The sequence below is a fragment of the Oryctolagus cuniculus genome, chromosome 8 (genome assembly GCF_964237555.1).
Source record: "Oryctolagus cuniculus chromosome 8, mOryCun1.1, whole genome shotgun sequence".
NCBI classification, from domain to species: domain Eukaryota; kingdom Metazoa; phylum Chordata; class Mammalia; order Lagomorpha; family Leporidae; genus Oryctolagus; species Oryctolagus cuniculus.
In genome coordinates, this window is record NC_091439.1 from 100278056 (window position 1) to 100300243 (window position 22188).

Consider the following 22188-nt stretch of genomic DNA (forward strand, 5'->3'; position numbering starts at 1 on the left):
TGGCTTTTGGGAGAATGGTCATTTTCATGATGTTGATTCTTCCAATTCATGAGCATGGAAGCTCTGGCTAAGACTTCCGAACTATATTGAATAGCAGGGGTGAGAGTGAGCATCCCTGTCTGGTACCAGATCTCAGTGGAAATGCTTCCAACTTTTCCCCATTCAATAGGATGTTGGCCGTGGGTTTTTCATAAATTGCTTTGATTGTATTGAGGAATGTTCCTTCTATACCCAATTTGCTTAGAGTTTTCATCATGAAAGGGTGTTGAATTTTATCGAATGCTTTCTCTGCATCTATTGAGATAATCATATGGTTTTTCTTCTGCAGTCTGTTAATGTGGTGTATCACATTGATTGATTTGTGAACATTGAACCACCCCCGCATACCAGGGATAAATCCCACCTGGTCTGGGTGATTACTTTTCTGATGTGTAGTATTCTATTGGCGAGAATTTTATTGAGGATTTTTGCATCTATGTTCATCAGGGATATTGGTCTGTAATTTTCTTTCAATGCTTCATCTTTCTCTGGCTTAGGGATTAAGGTGATACTGGCTTTATATAAAGAATTTGGGAAGATTCCATCTTTTCAATTGTTCTGAATAGTTTGAGGAGAATTGGAGTTAGTTCTTCTCTAAATGTCTGGTAGAATTCAGCAGTGAATCCATCTGGTCCTGGGCTTTTCTTTGTTGGGAAGGCCTTTATTACTGTTTCAATTTCTGTCTCTATTTATGGGTCTGTTTACGTTTTCTATGTCTTCCTGGTTCAATTTAGGTAGGTTGCATGTGTCCAGGAATCTATCCATTTCTGATAGGTTTCCCTGTTTGCTGGCATACAAGTCCTTGTAGTATTTTCTGATGATTCTTTTTATTTCTGTGGTGTCTGTTGTTACGTTTCCTTTTTCATCTCTGATTTTGTTGATTTGGGTCTTTTCTCTTCTTTTTTTTAGTTAGTTGGGCCAATGGGGCCCCTCATTTTGCTGACTTTTTGTAATTGTTTTGGATTCAATCCTGTTGATTTCTTCTCTGAAATTAATTATTTCTCTTCTCCTACTAGATTTGGGTCTGGTTTGCTGTAGGTTTTCTAAATCCTTGAGGTGAATTGAAAGCTCATCTATTTGGTGCCTTTCCAATTTCTTGATATAGGCACCTATTGCTATAAACTTTTCTCTTAACACTGCTTTTGCTGAATCCCATAAATTTTGGTATGTTGTGTTGTTATCCTCATTTACTTCCAGAAAATTTTTGATTTCTCTTTTGATATCTTGAATGACCCAGTGTTCATTCAGGAGCATGTTGTTCAGTCTCCATGTGTTTGCATACTTTCTAGGGATTCCTGAGTTGCTAATTTCCAGCTTCATTCTGCTGTGGTCTGAGAAGTTGCATCGTATGATTCTAATTCTTTTGAATTTGTTGAGATTTGCTTTATAGCCTAGTATGTGGTCAATCTTAGAGAAGGTTCCATGTACTGCTGAGAAGAATGTAAATGCTTTCTGTGTAGGATGAAAAGTTCTGTAGATATCTGTTAGATCCATTTGGGCTATAGTGTCGTTTAAATCTACTGTCTCCTTGTTGATCTTCTGTCCTTTTGATCTGTCTATTTCTGAGAGTGGAGTATTGAAGTCCCCCAGTACTATTGTATTGGGGTCTAAGTCTCCCTTTAAGTCCCTTAACAAATGTTTTAAATAAACCGGTGCCCTGTAATTAGGTGCATATACATTGATAATCATTATTTCTTCCTGTTGAATTGATCCCTTAATCATTATATAGTGTCCCTCTTTGTCTCTTAACAATTTTTGTGTTAAAGTTTACATTGTCTGATATTAAGATGGCTATGCACACTCTTTTTTCATTCCTGTTGGCATGGTATATCTTTTTCCAGCCTTTCACTTTCAGTCTGTATGCATCTTTGTTGGAAAGAAGTGTTTCTTATAAGCAGCAAATAGATGGGTTTTTTCCTTAACCTATTCAGCCAATTGGTGTCTTTTAACTGGACAGTTCAGGCCATTAACGTTCAATGTGACTATTGATAAGCAGTAACTTTGCCCTGCCATTTGCCAAAGATATTTTCTAATATATGCTCTGAACTTACTGTGATTTTGTTGTGAGGTTTTCTTCCTTTACCTTCTTTCATATTGATGACCATGTTTCTGTGTTTCTGTGTGTAACACATCTTTAAGCATCTTCTGCAGGGCTGGATGAGTGGCGACAAATTCTTTCAATTTCTGTTTGCTATGAAAGATCTTTATTTCACCTTCATTCACAAATGAGAGCTTTGCAGGATATAATATTCTGGGCTGGCAGTTTTCTCTCTTAGCACATGGGCTATGTCTCGCCATTCCCTTGTAGCTTGTAGGGTTTCTGATGAGAAGTCAGCTGTGAGTCTAATTGGAGATCCTGTGAGAGTAATCTGACGTTTCTCTCTTGCACATTTTAGAATCTTTCCTTTATGTTTCACTGTGGTGAGTTTGATTACAATGTGTCGTGGTGAGGATCTCTTTTGATCATGTTTATTAGGGGTTCTATGAGCTTCCTGTACAAGGATGTCTCTGTCCTTTGCCAAACCTGGGAAGTTCTCTGCTAGTATCTCACTAAAAAGGCCTTCTAATCCTTTCTCTCCCTCATGCCTTCAGGAACTCCTAGAACCCGAATGTTGATTTTTTTAATAGTATCCTGTAGATTCCCAACAATTTTTTTTAGATTTCTAATTTCCTCTTCTTTTCTTTGTTGTGACTGTATACTTTCCTGTGCTCTGTCTTCTAAGTCTGATATTCTCTATTCTGTTTCACTGACCCTGTTTTTAAGGCTCTCTAGTGTGCTTTTCATTTGATCTATTGAGTTCTTCATTTCATTTTGATTTCTCTTCACTGTCACACTTTCCTTTTCTACTAGTTTCTGCGTGTCATTTTGATTCCTCCTTAAGATTTCATTTTCACGAGAGTGATTTTCTATCATGTCCAATAAGGATTTATGTAGCTCAAGCATTTGTTTTTGAAAACTTTTATATGTTCTTATAAATTTTTTGAAATCTGTATCTTGCATTTGTTCCATCTCATCATCTTCATAATCTTGGCTTGGGGTGTCTTGTTCATTCAGAGGCATCATAATGTCTCCCTTGTTCTTGTTTCCTTGGTTTCTGCATTTGTTGCTTTGCATTGTGGAGATATTCTTTGGATTCTTCTTCCTTCACTGTGTTTTTTTTTTTTTTCTGTTTATACTATGACTGTATACTTATCATAATCCATGCATTTATTCACCAGTTAATGGTCATTTGGGTTGTTTTCAATTTGCAATTATGGTTAATAATGTTTCTAAGAGTATTAACATAGAAACATTTATGGGAAACAATATTTTCATTGTAAGGTAACTATCTAGTAGAAGGTGGTGCTAAATCTTACAGAAAATATATTTTGAACTTATTAATAAACTGCCAAATGGTTTCTATACTGGATATTCCATTTTGCGTATCCTTAATATTCTTATCAACTTTGTTATTGCCAAGCCTTTTTAAGCTTAATCAACACTGTGAGCATGTAGTGACATGATATTTTGGTTTTAATTTGCATATCCCAAATTGACAATAATTTACAAATTTTCATATGCTTATTGAATAAAAGATAAATTTATTATATCTTTTTTATTATTATTATTTGACAGGTAGAGTTATAGACAGTGAGAGAGAGGGACAGAGAGAAAGTTCTTCCTTCTGTTGGTTCACTCCCCAAATGGCCGCTACAGCTGGCGCTGTTCCGATCTGAAGCCAGGGACCATGTGCCTCTTCCTGATCTCTCATGTGGGTGCAGGCCATCCTCCACTGCCCTCCCAGGCCACAGCAGAGAGCTGGAATGGAAGCAGAGCAACTGGGACGAGAACCTGGTGCCCATATGGGATGCTGGCGCCACAGGCGGAGGATTAACCTAGTGAGCCACAGCCCCAGCCGAAATTTCTTATATCTTGTCTGATGAAATGTCTTCTTAATACTTTGGCCCCTCTTTAGTTGAGTATCTTGCCATTATGTTATAGAACTATAAGAAGTCATTATATTTCTTTCTACATAAATTTTGGCACAAATATACTTTGCAAAATTGTCCCCATTTTGAGACTATTTCTTTAATATTGTGTTTTATTGAGCAGAAGGCTTAAATTTTGAATCCCATGTATGTATTTTTATGTAATATTTAAGAAATATTTGTTTGATACAGGTCAAAAATATTTGCTCCTGTATATTTTTCCTGTTTTTTTTTTTCTTCTGTTTTAACTATGAAATTTATCTCTATGATCCATTTTGAGTTTTAGTTGTGTATGGTGTGAACAATCCACCTCTTTCACGTTGGTTTTCATTTTTTCCACAGGAAAACTCATTGAGTAAACTAGCCTTATCTAATGAATGATGTTGGTACTTTTTAAAAAATACTCAAACACCATATGAATGAGTATATTTCTGGATATCTCTTCATATTATATATCAAAATATTCTTTATGATTCTCCTTATTGACTTGGCTACAATAGTGTTATTGTGAGGTTTATAATCTGTGATTCAGATAATTCTAACCACCAAAATAATTTTGCCTCTATAAATTGTATTATCAGCTTCTGAATCTCTACAATGTTAATGTGGTGGAATTTTGGGTCAATTTTCTTTAAATCCATATAGAATTTTAGGAAGATTGAAAACAATATTGAATCTTCTAATCCAAAAGTGAATATTTTTCAATTTATTTCAATCTAGTTTGAGTACTTGATGACCATTAATAACATTATTTTTATGAGAAAGTATACCACAGTCTACAACACTGATTTTCTTTGGTTAAATATTAGAAATATTTCAATGAGATATTGTCAGAATATTTTTTATAATCATTAGCCATAAATCTGTTGTTGCTCAAATAGTAGAGATTTTGAGTGGACATTGTGTCATGGTGGGTTAAGCTGCTGCTGGGCCACCCACATCCCATATCTGATTGTCAATTGTCAATTCATATCCTGGCTACTCTGTTTCCTGCTTTTAACCTAGGAAGAAAGCAAATGAAGTCTCAAATATTTGGACCACTGCTGTTCATGTGAGAGAAGTGGATAGAGTTCCTGGCTCCTGACTTTGGCCCAGCCTAGCCAAGGCTGTTGCAAGCATTTGGGACGTGGAACAGTGGAAAAAAGATGTCTCTGTCTCCCTGTCTATGTCCCTCTCTCTCATTCTTTCTCTCTGTGTTTCCTTGTCTCTGTCACTCTGTTTTTCAAATGAATAAACAGATAATAAATAGCTTTTACAATATATAAAGAATTTGGGTTCACAAAACTTGGAAGTATCTTCATATTTATAGTGAAAAGTATAAATTATCTATGAAAAAACACAGGAAGTCTGCAAGTAATCCTTTGGAGACCAATTTTACTAACCACAAGACTTAAAATTTCTTCCAGTTAATTTCAAAAAGGAAAAACTTGAAATTAGTGAGAAGCAGGTTTGAAGCAGTTTTCTATGCAAAACTTTTCAATTTTTTTTTGTCCCTTGAATCTCCTAATTTAAATTTTATACTTTGATCATGACTGACTTTGTAACCAAAGAATTCTTTAAAATATTTTTTCATGATAAACTTATTTGGAGTAAGAAGCAATGACAGTTTGGAAAAAACTAAAAACAATTAGATCTGGAATGCTATCCATTAAGTGGAGGAAATAAATATTTTTGCTTTCACCAACAAATGCTTCCTTCTTTTTGTCATTTCACTGTGTGTGTGACCATGCATGTTTCACTTGGTAAGAGAAGGATGTGCATCAAAAGCAAGTATTTGATCTTAAGGATGTGTAACGCAGAGATGGAACAAGGAATTGCTTTTTATAGGAAGCTGTAGCCCTGTCATACTATCCCCTTCTACTTTCCCTCTTTATTTTCTGCCTGGCATTCCTTTTACCCTGCTTCTTGCTACTTTAGTTTTTGTTGCCAGGAAATACCCACATGCAAACCTTTTAATCAGGCCGTTCTCCACAGAGTTTTGGCCAAGCAAAATGGTGAACTTTGAAATATATTTATGAAAAACATTGTTCCTCAACAGTTGAGACAAGGGTTGTTCAAAGTTATCACATCTTGAAGTGTAAATTTCACTTTTATAGATTACGTTTTAAGTATTCTATTAGTTACCACAGATCAGAGAGAACATATGGTATTTGTCCTTTGGGGATTGGCTTATTTCACTAAGTATTATGTTAAACTTTCAACTTAATTTTTTAGTGGATTTTGCTTTCTAATTTTACACACTTGGAATTTGTTTTTATTGAATGTTGTCATATTTCTGTGACAAGTTCAAACCCAAATTTGCAGTTCTTCAAATTGATGTGAGGCTGACATGGACCCACAAACAATATTCACCTTCCCTCCTACTAATATTTAATTGGAATATGCACAAGCAATATGATGAAAGGAAACATCTTTAAAGTCATTTGGACCAATTTATTCACAATTAAAACTAAACAATGTCTTTATAATCACCAATTATAGTTATAATGTCAGTTATAATCTCCAATTGTAAAGCTATAAAATTATATCAGCCTTTCTCCTGAGATATTATTAGATAGAGCTAGAGTTTAATTTTTTAGTTTTCAGTGCTAATACCCCCCTTCCATATTTCTCATACCATCTTCTTTTTTTTTTTTTTTTTTTTTTTTTTTTTTTGACAGGCAGAGTGGACAGTGAGAGAGAGAGACAGAGAGAAAGGTCTTCCTTTGCCGTTGGGTCACCCTCCAATGGCCGCCGCGGCCGGCGCGCTGCGGCCGGCGCACCGCGCTGATCCGATGGCAGGAGCCAGGAGCCAGGTGCTTTTCCTGGTCTCCCATGGGGTGCAGGGCCCAAGCACCTGGGCCATCCTCCACTGTACTCCCTGGCCACAGCAGAGAGCTGGCCTGGAAGAGGGGCAACCGGGACAGAATCCGGCGCCCCGACCGGGACTAGAACCCGGTGTGCCGGCGCCGCTAGGCGGAGGATTAGCCTAGTGAGCCGCGGCGCCGGCCCATACCATCTTCTTTAGATCTGTTTTAGCCTAAAACACGTTATTTCACTTGTTTTCCATGGTGCTGTAATATTTCTACATCTTCTTGACCTACTGAAAACAAATATCTTATTTTTGTCTCAGTTTTCTCTTTCCTCCTTCCCTCCTCCTCCTCATTTCTTTCCTTCGCCGCCTCCTCTTCCTCCTTCTTCTTTGTGTCTTCCTCCTCTTTTCCCTTCTCCCCGTTCGCTTCCTGCTTTTCTTTCCACCTCCTTGTGTCCCCTTCTCCTCCTCGTTTCTCGATTGAATTATATATCTTTTGTCAAAAACATTTAAAGTTATGGTAAAAATGCATGTTGACCTAAAGTAAATCCTTTATATAACCCCATTCTTAATATCTCTTCATACTTTTCTTGACATTTTTTCTAATTAACAAATTGTAAAAATTAGAACATATTCTCAAAAATTAAAGTTATTTTCTACTTGTCAATCTGAAAGACACTAAAATAACTTACAGATTTTAATATAAATCCAAACCATTTTATCCTTTATTGCTTTAATTTCCAGCAAAAGACACATTTTTCTATTCCCCAGAGTATATTTTCTTAAAGTTCAAATTTTAAAAATAGAAATAATATAAATGTCAATAGTCTTATGCCAGCTGTATTATATTCTTAACTCATGTATTTTGCAAAAAAAAGTCTTTCTTTTTAAGGTTATAGTATTACCAAAATGGAAATATGAATATAAAAGTATTTTATAAAGTAGTTATTCCTTTTATATCCTCAGTCTGATTTGGTACATTTTGTGGGATCTTTCTAACTTGATAATGTACATCACCTGATCTTGAATCTCTGAATCAAAGAGGATGTCAGGGTGAGGAAGGGCCTTTCAAAAAGCATTTCACATGGACTAAGCTTTAAGGCACTCTCGGGTGCTACTCTCATCCCAAGAAGGGCAATAGGCAATTGTTTAAGCCATGTTTAAGCCATGTTTCTAAGGTCTCTTGGCAAAGCTTAGAATTTTCTTAAGATTATGGTTATCCTTTTCAACTTTACCCAATGACTGAGGTCTCCAAGAGGCGTGGAGATGATAAGAAACTTCTAGAGCAGCAGCTATCTGCTGAGTTATTTTAGAAGAAATGAAGGTCTATTGTTACTCTGGAGTGGCCATGGGAGTCTAAAACATGGCACGTTGCCCTTCAGCAAGGCTTTGGACACCTCTTGTGTCTTTTCTGAACTTCTCAAACCACAAGCAATGACAGAAGAGAGACTGAGGGACAGAAAAACTTTCAAGGTTTGGAAACCCTGTGATGCTGAGGCCACTTACCATGCTGCTAGTTATAAAACAAGCATCTAGTCCGTCTATGGTTGCCAATATGTTGTGGCTAGGTAAGACTAAAATTAATATTTTGGGCTCTTGCCTTTTACTTGGAGAAGAATTCTAAGCACAGACTCAAGCGCAGCATGCAGCATGGTCAAGTTTAGAGCTTATTTGGAAAGTGAGAGGAATACACAAGAACATGAGTGCTCTCTTAAGGGAGAGTGGTCCAGGAAGGATAAACAGGGATCTGCACACCAGTCATTCTAGGGGTCCATGAAGAAAGGGAGCAAGCCAGAGAGCATGCGAGGGCAAGTGAGAATTCTGGAGAGTGTGGCAAGTGAGAGGGCTGGTGAGCTGGGGCCACTGGGAGGAGCTGGGTCCAGCACTCTGCAGGCCTCTTATTCACTTCCAGAAATGGAGTAGTTGTATAGTCTGATTGACAGTGGGTGGGATTGACAGGTGAGATTGCATGGAGGGAAGGGAGCTGTTCATGAGCCTAGTATATCTCCCTGACTCTCCCATATCAAAGGTAATTGTTGTTTATTTTTATTATATTTTTTATTTTTTGACAGAAAGGTCTTCCTTTACTGTTGGTTCACCCTCCAATGGCTGCTGCGGCTGGTGCGCTATGGCTGGTGCACCGTGCTGATCTGAAGCCAGGAGCCAGGTGCTTCTCCTGGTCTCCCATGGGGTGCAGGGCCCAAGCACTTGGGCCATCCTCCACTGCACTCCCGGGCCACAGCAGAGAGCTGGCCTGGAAGAGGGGGAACCGGGACAGAATCCAGTGCCCTGACCGGGACTAGAACCCTGGAGTGCCAGCGTAGCAGGCGTAGGATTAGCCTATTGAGCCACAGTGCCGGCCATCAGAGATAATTGTGATCATTAGAATGTTTCCTATACTCTGATTAAAATGTTCATTACTTAAGAATTAGTTTAGCCTACTAATTACCTGAAAGATACATTTTAACATTCCTTTAATTAATATCGATAATCAATTCAAATCACAAATTTTACCAATTAGATCAATGTGTTTTTTTTTTTTTCTATTTGGAGAACCTAATATTAACAGGGCTTATTTTTATATAACTTTGTACAAATATATTGAATCTTGCCACCCAAATTTTTCTTTACAAGATCATATCTGATGTGGCCATGGTTGTCTTGTATTTGAAAGAAATATTAGAAAAAGTTTTGACTCTTTCTGATTTTAGTTGCATGCATGTTGTTTTAAAATACCTGTACTTCAGCCCTACAAAAATTTGACTATTGAGTCTCCCTCTCTCTGCCCTTCCCCCTCACTAATAGGAGAGGGAAGATGTTAATTGAAATGTCATTGTCATTTCTCTGAGTAAAATAGTTGATATTATTTATAGTTTCTCACCCCAATTTTTAGGAAAATTAATTTTAACCTTTGATAACCTTCATATCCAGAAAGAAAATGTCAATCTGGCCTTATTTAATGGAGTTTGACCTTTTCTACTTTTACTGGCAATTGAAAAGTTTAATTGATTTAGAATAATGCCAATATGTGTTTGTTTACTCTGGGGAAAAATGGGAGACATAAACATTTATATATGCTACACGTCTGTTATTTCATTTTCAATAAGTTCTTATGAACCAAAAACCATTTGGAGTGAGAACCACAGAGAGAAAGTAGGATATTTCAGTTGGGAACACTGGTAAACATTATGGTAATTTAAAAGAGACAATAAGAATGAGTAATAATTTAAAGAATGGCTGTGTAGACGCTGATTCGCATTTTAGGTGTTTTTGGACTTTTTTTTACTGTGTGTTCATATTTCAAATGATATAAGTAATTATATTTAGTAAATATAATCGGAAAGATGAATCTCCTTTGTGTGTGTGTGTGTATGTGTGTGTGTGATGCTTTAAATTATAGTATATTAAATACAATTTTGAGATTATATAAGTTATGGGCAACGTTGGGTATCAGACATTTCTCTGGTCTTTATAATCAGGATTGTTAATGGGCTTGAAAACCAATGGACTATAGTCACTCTGGCGTTAATTATATGTAGATGGGCATTGTGCATTGCTCTTATCTCTAGTCAATTTCCACATCCCTCTAAGTGCAACACTTGAGTTTTTGCTTTGTCTTCCAGAGGTCCATCAGGTTGGCTTGTGCATTGAATCTGCTTGATATCTCCTTCCTTTCTGTTCAAGGAAAGGCTGTGAAAGATGTGCAGTGTGACAAGGGGTGAATGTGGAGACTGAGATTCTTATCCTTTGGAAAGGATGGGTTGTGTTTCCAACAGGTAAGGCTAAACATTATTTATTGATTTTCTCTATAGTTCATAAGCCTGGAAGAGGTTGGTGGTATTTGTTTCAGTTACATACAATAGTTTGGACTTATTTTCTCACTTTGGGAATATTCTGTTATTCCTCTATATCAATACAGTGTGTTCAGATGATGTGTTTCCTCTTCTTTGTTATGTTGTAATGCCTTGGTTTCCAGTTTTTGAAGGTCAACAATTCCTTCTTGATCAAGTGTAGGCGTGAGCTCGAAATCATTTTATTTTACAATAAAGAAAAAATAATGCCACTGAAATAATCTGCCATGCCATATGCTTGCATCTACTAAGTCATTGTATATAGAACCCTTCAGTTAATTAGTACAGGAAGGACATATTAAAGAAATGTAAGACAAAATTATTATTGGTAAAGTCTTATAAAGTTTGAATAATCAATATATACAAGGCAATAGTGAACACAATAATATATATATAGATATTTCTGTAGGGAAGAAATGAGAGAGGCCTCAGAGTATTTAAGGCTACTGGAAAGCTTCCTCATGTCTCTTCTCGACAACACCCTCAGGATCAACCTCAGATGCTCCACAGAGCCCCTCGGGATGAATTCTTCCACAGGCTAAATACATCTTCCTATCAGTTTTCACAGGGAGTCCTGGTCCATATGCATGGGCAGCCATTACTAGGTGCATTCTCAGATGCACTTGACTGTATATGGGCCATCTGTCCACACAATCTTTATCTTATGGACACGTTATCTTACACAAACAGAATTCTCTATATTCTACTTCTTTTCCAAATATATTTTTTCCTTTTCCTTCCACTTCCACTCTGCTCCTAAGTGGAAATTGGCTTCTTTTCTTTACTTTCTCTTTGGTCAGTTTAAAAATGGCTACTCTCACTCCTTTCATGTCATTAGGCTTGCAGATGATAAGATACATTTCTGGGGAGGCTTTCTGTACATGCCCATAAAAATCCCAGTCTGAAAGCCCACAAATATATTGCCCACTATTGTTCCTTATAGTCTCGACTACAGACTCTGTCATTGACCACATCATAACTCAGCTTGTTCTCACTCTCCAGTACTTTTTCTGTGATAATTATTAATGATGTCAATTTCCTGAAAGATCACAATGTTGTCATTAAAAACCTCTTTTTAGTCACCTTTGCAAGCATTTTATTCCTGAAACACTCCTTTTTTATTTCCACCTGTCTTTTTGGGATTTGATTCCAAATGTGCTCTGAATGCAGTGAGCCTTCCATATCACAATCTTACAGTATTTTAATGTCATTCACTCCTTCATGCTGTCAATTTTGTGTTTTCCTTACTTGGATTCCATGGTCTATTAGTGTAATTGCTTCCACACAGAAAACATTACCCCTGTTTTTTCTCCTCTTCTCATGTTGCTACTAGGAAAATCTCTGACTTTGATAAAAGCTATCTCTCCAGGTGGTTTTCCTTTGAACTCAAAACCTAAATGTGTCTGAATAAAATCTCACAATAATGCCAACTCATCACAGGTTAAAATCATCCACAATGGTCCTAGGTGGGATACTGGTGCTGCTTAACAATCTGGCTTCATCCTCATACTTGTCAAACTTCCATCTCTTTCCATGGCTGTTTCCCTCAACACATTTTAAACACCGTGTATATCATTTTCTTTCAGCTAATGCTATTGCTTCTTTTGTATTACAGAAAATAGAAACTTCTGGCAAAAATAGTACCAGGAAACTCACACCAAAACTGCCATCCCACTTCCCTCTGAATTCATCTTCTCTTTTACCATAAGAGTTTAAAATTACTCCTTCATTCCTGTTCTGGATCCTATTCCACTTTCCCTGCCATGAGGGTATTTCACCATCAACTGTCACCCCTATTCCTGAATTATTGTTGTTTCTCTGATCTGCTGGACTATTCCCCAAAAGCATACAACTAATCTCTGATATCTCCTATTTTAAGAAAGAACAGAAAAAAATGTTCTTTAAACCTCACTATCATTCCAGTTCTTACTCTCACCTTTATGGGGAATTTCTTTAATTGTCTTCATTCACAACACCCCACAGGGAATCAACCAATCATCTTCTTGGCTTCAAAGTTTAAGTTAACATCATCTTGGGTCAAGAAACCACCACTTCCTGGGGTGATTGCTACAACAGCTTCATGACCGGTTTCCCAGAATCTAATCCTGTTCTTTCTAGGCTGCTCCATCAAGCAGGGAGAGATTTTCTAGTATGTTTGTATCATTGTTTTGCTGAGAACAACTTGACTCACAACTAAATTCAGCTTCACATATGGCTATCATATCTACATTATATAAATAAAATCATATCCCCTGATGCCCTCCTGTCCCTCATTCTTACAATTTTGCTTGAAGCTTTTGGGTCTTTTTGTCTGAAATATTGTTCCTAGAGATTTCCATGTTATGTTTCCCATATGTCTTGCAGATATGTGCTTAAATGTGACCTAATATCTGGGCTTGCTTTGATCATATTATGAAAATAGTTGAACTACTTCATTTCTTTCTGGTTTTATGTTCTCTGTCTGACTTTTCATTTTCTGATGTATTAGACAACAATACGTAAAACGTTAGTGAAAATGGAATTAAAAGATAAACTTATTTTAAACACTTATATTTTATCTTTTTCCCGATGTACTTTGAGAAGCAGAATGGGAGACAGAAAAGGAGAGACAGAGAGAGAAAGAGGGAGCGGGCGAGTGTGAAGGAGAGGGAGGGAGGGAGTGTGTGGGGAGAGAGAGAGAGAGAGAGAGACAGAATCTTATCTTGGATGTGTTGGTTCACTCCCGAAATGTCTTCAGCATCTAGGGCTCTGAGCCCTGCCAAAGCCAGGAGCCTGGAATTTCATTTGTGTCTCCCATATGGGTGGCAGGTGCCAAGCACTTGAGCCATTGTCTTCTGCATCCTGGAATGCATCAGCAGGAAGCTGGATCAGAACTGCAGATGCCAGGACTTGAACTGGTACTGCAATATGGGATGTGGCCATCCCAAGTGGCAGCTTAACCCATGATATCACAATGCCTGCCCCAGTAAACTTATATTGACGCAAAAGCCTTGAAATTCATGGATTGTTTATTCATAACATGCCTTTTTCATGAACTTTTTGCCTCCCCTCATATGCATGAATTACAATTTTTTTTGCATCATAATAAACTTACAGCTTAATTCTTAATTTTTCTGAAACATCCTCTTATGATTTACTGCTTATTTGCTTATTGTGGAGAGACATTTTGTTAGTCTTATTCACTTCTAAATTTCAATTAAAGTGACTGGAGTATAGAATTCATTCAGTAAAAATCTGTTGAATAAATGTCTTTAGAACTAACTCATAGGAAAAAATATTGTGGTAAACACTTATATATTTCACTTCTTGATGGTTGGGCATGAAGTTGCACATTTATAACACTTTAATCTACTAATAGCTACTTAAATGTTGATAATTACTCTGAGGTTAGTTGTATTGAAGTGAAAGTTTCAACTTATTACAAATGTTTGTCTATCATCCCTTATGGGATATTTACATCAATGTATTTTCTGAGTCTGACCATCTGCATTAAAGACTGAATGATTGATAGGGTTGATTTTCATGACAGGCAATTATAGCTAATTAAAATGATGTATGTTTAGTTCATTGTGAACCAAAAAGTGGTGTCTGTATTAAAATATAAATAATTATAAAAGTAGGGAGCATCTTTAATGTGAAGTTTTCCAAGTTTTTTTTTATACAAGTCTTTGAGAACACCAAACAAATACAACAGCAATGCTAAATATATTTTTTTCATAACTATCTATCTTACTATGGCATGTAAAAGCCAGTGCCCTTTGCTAATCCAGCCTATCTTGTTTTATTGTTCTCCTGAGATGGCTTATCCTTAGTCTCAAATCCTTAGGCTGTAAAGTTTAGTTACCTTTAAAAGTTAATAGGCCAGGAGCAATGTTATATTACATCACCCATATTACGGGATTTTATAAATTAAGTTGTAGCAATTTGCGTTGTCTTTCAAGGTTTCTACTGATGTATGAAGTCTTTCTTTTCGAAGTGTTTGTTCTGTTTTTGTTTGTTTGTTTTTATTTTTCATGGAGGTTGGAACATTTGATTTGGTTTGAATTATTAGATAAGAAAGAACCTCACAACTGCAGGTATGAATTTGAAAGATTCCCCAGAAAGCGAAACCAAATTATTTTTCTTTTCTAAGAGGACTTACTATTTATTATTATTAATGAACCAATCTTATATTCATAGACAAAATTTTTAATGTCCAAGAATTTATCATTTCTTTCCTTATTTCTAGTGCCTAGTGTTTATGTGTGCTACATAAAGTAAGTGGTAATTAAACTGAATAAATATATATTATCTATGCATAGTTCTTAGAAAATGAGTTATTCTACATGACATTTAATTTTGCATTTGCTGCATTTGTTGTGGCACATTTATGTAAATTGTTTATAAACAGATATGTAATATTTCAATGTGAAAATCTATAAAATTCAACAACAATATCATTTTATAGCTGAGAAGTTTAATGGTATAATTAAGATACATGGAGATTATACTTATGTACATATATATGTATACACACATATACAAATATAGAATTGCATGCACTCATGTATTCAGATAAAAATTCTTACCATATCTAGTCTTAATTTTCCTATTGAAAAGAGTAGAAATAATTTTTAACTTCTTTTCTAGTTCTACTATGTTATTATCTCAAAGCACAGCATATCTAAAAAGTTACTGATAAACTTATAAAAGGTCATTCCAGACACCTATGGATACTGTTTATTTCAATCTAACTCTGTCTGTCTCTATCATCTCTATTTCCTTCTCTATCTCTATTTCTAATAAATATCTATCTATCTATCTACCTATCATTTCCATTTCTCTCTATCTGTTCTACTATGCGTAGAATTGGCCAATTTAACACCAACTTGAGCTTCATTGGTGCTGCGTCCTTATATAAGTAGCCAAACTTTTCTGAGTAGTCCTGTTTAAAGAGAATGTGAGTATGGTATTCATGTTATGAGTTTAATGTAAGAATTAAATTATAGAACACTTAAAGGTACTGGTATGATATTGGATAAAATTAAATCAACCTGTAAGTCTTAGCTACATTACTGGTCATGTTCCTTTGCCTCTATTGCTACTTTTCATAATTAATCCAATAAAATTATTGAATTGTTCTTAAAAATTTATCCACTTAACAAAGTAATGCCTATCATATTCCAGGAATATAAAAGGCAGTGATAAAAAGATAATTTATCACTTGTATATATTACGTTTTACTGGGGAAGAAAACAGCATAATGAAAGTTCAGATTTTATAGTGCAAAGAAGTTAAACATGCATGGAAAGAAGAAAAAAAATTGGGGTAAAGGGAAATCCAAATTCAAGGAAAACAGGGCTCAGTTTTAATTTAAATTAATTCATTCATTACTTAATTTGAAAGGCAGAAAGTGAGACAAAGAGAAAAATGGAGAGAGAGAAGGCTCACACCTGTTGGTTCACTCCACAAATTTCCCCAAGAGCAGGGCCTGTGACCCAGCTAAAGCTGGGAGACAAGAACTCAATCTACATCCCCTAGGTGGGTGGCAGGATCCTACTTAAGCCATAAGCTCGATTTATTTGATTCTGTTTAATATAAATGGCTCACTAATGAATTAAAATTGCTATTCATTTGTAACCAATTGACTTAACTGTTTTCTGAGTTTGAGCTGCTGGTTCTAAATAATAATTGACAAAAATTCAATAACACAACAAGATTTGTGATTAGTGTTTGAATTCTTGGTACATCCTTATCATCCACTGTGCAATACACACGACATATTTCAGGTAGTTTAACAATTTTAAATAAAAAGGGTTAATATTGGTGAGTCATTTATTTGCTAATTTCCCCATTCCCTGCTTTCAAAACTATTTCCCCTTATAGTTGAGTTCCTATGTGCTAGGACCCATACTGAGGACTAAGGACACAGTGTTGTTCTGGTCTCTGAACACTACCAGAGTTCCTCCCTCCAAAGAGGCTTCCATTTGCTTTCTAAAGCTAATCCAGTGACTTATTTCCAAATGAACTATTGAAAGCACACAATCATTAGCTTAAGAGTTTAGGGCAGCATGTGTGATCCATTATCTATGGAAATTTGTGTGAATCAGATGAAAGAAAAATTTGGTTAGAATGGTAATGTTAATATAAAGTCAGAAGGAAGGTTTTATTCATATTTTCTTATTTCTATTCAGTTCAATAAATTTATGCCAAAATGTTTGCACAAAGTGAATTGTTCTTTTTGCATGTGGCCCAAACTTAATCAACCATAATTATTCCAGGGCTCTAGATGAAGAAAAATAAATGTAAATAGCTTCATTCTATTTCTCCAGACACATGAAGAACATGAGGACAGCATTGTACATTCAGACTGCTTGACAAGCAGCTGACTACTGAGTCCTTAACAAATTAAAAACTTTTGTCATGGACTAACTTCATTTCCATTGTCCTACTTCAGTGTTTTTATTGAACAGTTACTTATTTTTCTTATTTTCTCTACTTTAAAATAGCACATTCCTCATATTCTTTAGTCTTTTAAAATGATTAAGTCAAATAGTCATTGCAAATTTTCCAATCTATCTTTTCTTATTTTTATTCATTTAAAATATTTACTTTGATAAGCAGAGAGATAGAGAGTGAGAGAAAGAGAGAGAGATACCCCATCTTTCCATCTGCTGGTTCACCCTCCAAATGCTTGCAATGATCAAGACTGGTCTGGGCTGAATCCAAGAGCCAGGAACTCCAACTAGGTTTCCCAAATGGGTAGTAGATACTCTGTTTCTGGAGCCATCACCACTGTTTCTAGGTCATTATATAGCAGGAAGCTGGAGACAGGAACAGAGACAGGTACTGAACCCAGATACTCCAATGTGGTATATGTATGTATTAACTTCTAGGCCAAATGCCTGTCCCCTCAAGTTGATTTTAAATCAAATTTGGTAAATCAAAGTTAAATTTTTCTGAATAATTGCAGAAAATGCTGAAAAAATGATTTTACATGTTCCAAAAATGATTTTAAGGTAGATATAATATTAAAACTCCATGACAATAAAAATAACATGTATCTACAGGCATTTCTGTTGTATAGGAATATTTGTAAGTTTATGAAATTTTCAAATGCATTCATAATAGTTGAATGTCACAAAATTTGTCAAAATATCAAAGAAGATATTGAGTATTATGAACTTCAGTTGGATTGTAAATGATTTTTTTTTCTCATTTTCTCAACGATGCCCATCTTTTTGTCTCTAAAGGAGATATTTTACAACTCTGGAATAAAAGCAAAGAAACCAAGGGCTAATTCTCTACCTTTTTTATATTGACTAGGAAAGAATTTGCCCTCTATCACAGAAAGAAACATTATGTCTAGATTCTAAGGCTGTGCCAGAGTAATTGATATATATATATATATATATACACACACACACACACGTGTGCGTGTGCCTGTGTGTGTGTGTATATCTATATATATATATATATATCAATATTCCTAGACAAAAGCTGTCATAATATGTCTGAACATGATGTTGACTTGCCTCCCCAAAAGCTAATTGTTGTAGGTTTTCCGTCTTAATTCGACTCACCTTGGGTCACTGTTAGGCCTCTTCACTGAACACCTGGTCTGGCGGTTCTCCAAGTCTTTGTTAAATATTCACTCTATTCCTTTCTTTGTGGTCCTATGGCAAGCCTTTTAATTCAGTGTAGTTGGCCTCAAAATCCACTGTGGGATGTAAATAGGTAAAATTCCCAATCTTTCTCTACCCAAACCTGGTGTATTTCATTGCTAACTTGGCATGATCATAATCCCAATTGTCGTAGGAGTAACCTCTTCAGTAATTTCATTGCAGGAGCAACATGAATATATGAGCAAGGACTCTTTATTCCCAGTATACTCTAACTTATTTAACTGATCTTTCTACCAAAGAACTAGTAGCAAAGACATGGAGATCAGGACTGAACTGACACCTCCAACTTTGTCTTGGGCCTCAACTCCTTACACATCAATGCATGAGAATAAAAGGTAGTCAAACTTTGCATTTCAAATTGCAACCATCTTCAGATGCCAGAAAGTGCATAGCTCATCATCTGTCTATCCCTGTCTATCCATTTCTCTATCTATCTATTCTAAATCAGTCATCCATCTACCCATGTATCATCTATTTCCCTATGTTGATTGTTAAAAATGCCATCATTTTTGTTTTCCTGTTTTCCTTCTTATTGTTTAATGTTTGGAAAGACACCATGCTCTCTCATTCTTTACAAAGCCTTTCTTCCAATCATATTTTCTTGCTGCATAATCTGATACAAAACAGGAAAACGTATACGTTAATTTTTTTTTTTTTTATACTTCTTTGAGGACAATCCTAATTCCTCATACTCTCGATGCTAGTATTGCTTTGACTACAGAAAGAGTCACTTTCAGGAGAATACAAATGAGAAAATCAGTCAAAACAGCATTTATATCACACTCTTTTGAATAACTGTTATATCTTAAATTCCTAAGTTTAAATTTTGACATTCTAAATACTGATTGGATTTCCCCATTCTGACATCATAGTTTTCTCTCTGTTTCATCTCATGAAATCTCAAGAATTATTTTGTCTTCTTCTTAGCATTAGAACTAGTATCACATACATTAACATCATTGATTTGTGAGCAAACAAATAGATGCAGTTTGCAATGGAATGTCTACTATGTGGAGGGCTGACAGGGAGCTCCTGCATCAAGTATATTATGGTCACTTTTATGGTTTTGTCTTGTTCCTGTTATAGAGGTATGAACGTAAAAAACAATGATTAGTCTGAAAAATTACTGGCTATCTTTTAACTAATTGCCCACATTTCACCATTAAACTTTTATTGTACATTGGTTACATCATGTTATTCAATTGTTACCATATTTTTTAGTACACACTATAAAAGTGAATCAATTTGGTCAATGAAGCACTTACATATTTTCAGCTGCCTAACATTCATTAGTATGCTCCCAGATGCTCAATTTTATATTCAGTTTTATCTCTTGCATTCATTTTCAATATAATGAATATAAGCAATAATAATTTTAGACAATTAGCATCTCAGCCACATCAAGCAAATCACTCCTGCCTAAGCTTGCATGTTACCACAGAGTTTTACTGGGACAAAAGCATTAATATGTGGTAAAGCATTGGGAATACCATCCAGAAACTAGACAATCTACATTTTCTCATCACTAAAGTGTTTGAATTACAAGTCATAAATTCTTTATAAGCATCATAATTCTAAGATTCTTTGTAACAATTTTATTTGTTTTTCCAATTATTTAAACCAAAAATATGGTTGAGAAAAGTTTTCAATAAATCTAATAATCCATTGACCCATTCTTTCACTCAATAAGCATTTATTATGTACCTAGAATAAAACCAGATAATCCTCCCCCATCCCTGACTACATAAACATACGATTTCAGTAATGCAACTAGAAAACATTCATTTGCTATTAGTCTAAGCCTAAATTAATCACCAAGATAATTGTAGGCTTAGTTTTTTTGTGATTTTTAATTTATTTTTATTTTAAAAAATTCATTAATGTAAGGAGAGTAGATTTCACAGGTACAATTCTAAAAAGACAGTCATTCTTTCCTTCTTTCCTCTCTCCTTCCTCCAGCCCCCTCCTTCCTTCTTTCTTTAATTTTTGCAAAAGCACAATTTCAATCACAGGCTTCATGCAGGCTCCACTATGAGCAGGCAGAGAAAACTATTGCATCATTTTGTCTACTTGAGCTACTCATCCATTCACTTTAGCCATGGTTTGGGTCCTGTGTGATGTTTAAATTTTAATAATAAATACTTTAAAAAATCTGCACCTATGCATTTGCTGTTTTCCAGATTTGCATTCCCTTGTCTTTACTTGACTCCCTTGTTCCACTCATCACTGTGGTATTAGCTCTTTGGAGCTAGGCTGAAGTGAGTTGGAAGAAAACAACTTAAGTACGACTCTTAGAATTTTTGCCTGAGGAAACCAGTGATGATCGTGCCAATTCTTGCAAAACTGAAGACTGGAGGATATTCAGAGTTGCAGGGAGGAAAACAAGATTTGAGTTTTATATGTGAGAAATGTGTTGGGCATGAAAGTGAGTATGTGGAATTAGCAGTTGGATGTGTGAGTCTGAACACATCCATTCCTAAAGGGTATAGTGACATAAGTTTGAGATTATTCAGCACATAGGTAATATACAAGGTTTTGAGGCTTTAATGATATCACAGAGAGAGCTAACATTGACATAGAAACGAGAATTTTTGGGTATTCTGTAAGTTCAGACAGCACTGAATATGTTATAAATTTATAAAGATAATACATTTTAGGAGAAAGTCAATTTGTTTAGATACTTGAGGCTGAACTGAAAGCTAAGATAAATTTTACTTCACGTATTTATCTTATTGCTAAGCTTCATGCGATGGATGGGAACTATTTCAAGAAGCTAGCAAATAAAATTGGGTGTAAAAGAAAGTAAAATATTATGTAAAACAGGTGGTGAGGAAAGAATGGAAAGAATTTATAGAGCCATTGTTATCATTATTTGCCTATTCATTTGCATTTAAGTGAAATACTTCAAGTATTATATTTTCTTTCAGACCATAGTTTCTTTTATTATTTTCCTTTTGCCAATATTTCATGAGATATTTCTGTGAATAGTGTTTGGAATGTTATTCTTTTCTGGTAGTTGATAGGAAAGAAAAAGATCCTGGGATACAAATTATGTTTTACTGTAGGAGTTAGAAATATTATCCACATGTTTTTATTGGATGGAATATATCCTTTCATATCATCACTATTGAACTGTTCATAATGAAGAGTAACAGAAATTAAGTTACAACTGATGTCCAAACATATATTTATCTTCTATAAAAAATTCATATTTTTACCACTAATAGCTAGGCTGTAGCTATGGAGTCTTTGAGTACTTCTAGAAACTTCAAGGAACTTTTTACAGATAATATCCCATGTATATACCTAATTATTAATTACTAAATGTTTGCAACCAAAATTCAAATCAATCACTATGCTAAGGATTTTCCTTTTCCTCAACTTTCCTTAAATAATATTATATTTTACATGTTTATTATACCTTGAGAGAATACATTGAAAATTTACACATAAAGATTTCCAAAATCTTTAGCAATTGGAAAACATGAAATAAGACTGAACATCACTCCTTAGTTATTAGATAAGCAATACTGAAGAAGTTAGATACTGTCAGATCTTGCTATAACAGCTGTTGTTCTTGGAAATATAAATGGTACAACCATATTTGGAGAGCAATGTCTTGAAAATATCTCCTCTATTAAATATCCTATATAAATTGTCACAGAGGACCACACAAAGACATATACATGCATATTCACTGTAATTTTATCAGAGTGCTGTATGTGTTGGAGGCAATGTGGATATTCATAACTGGAAGAGGAGGCAGATAATAATGTGGTGGATGCAAGTGGTAGATAACACACATTTAGAGTCTTGAGCACAACAAATTTGGTGTACATATAGCAATAAGCATACTTTTTATAGGTGAGAAATG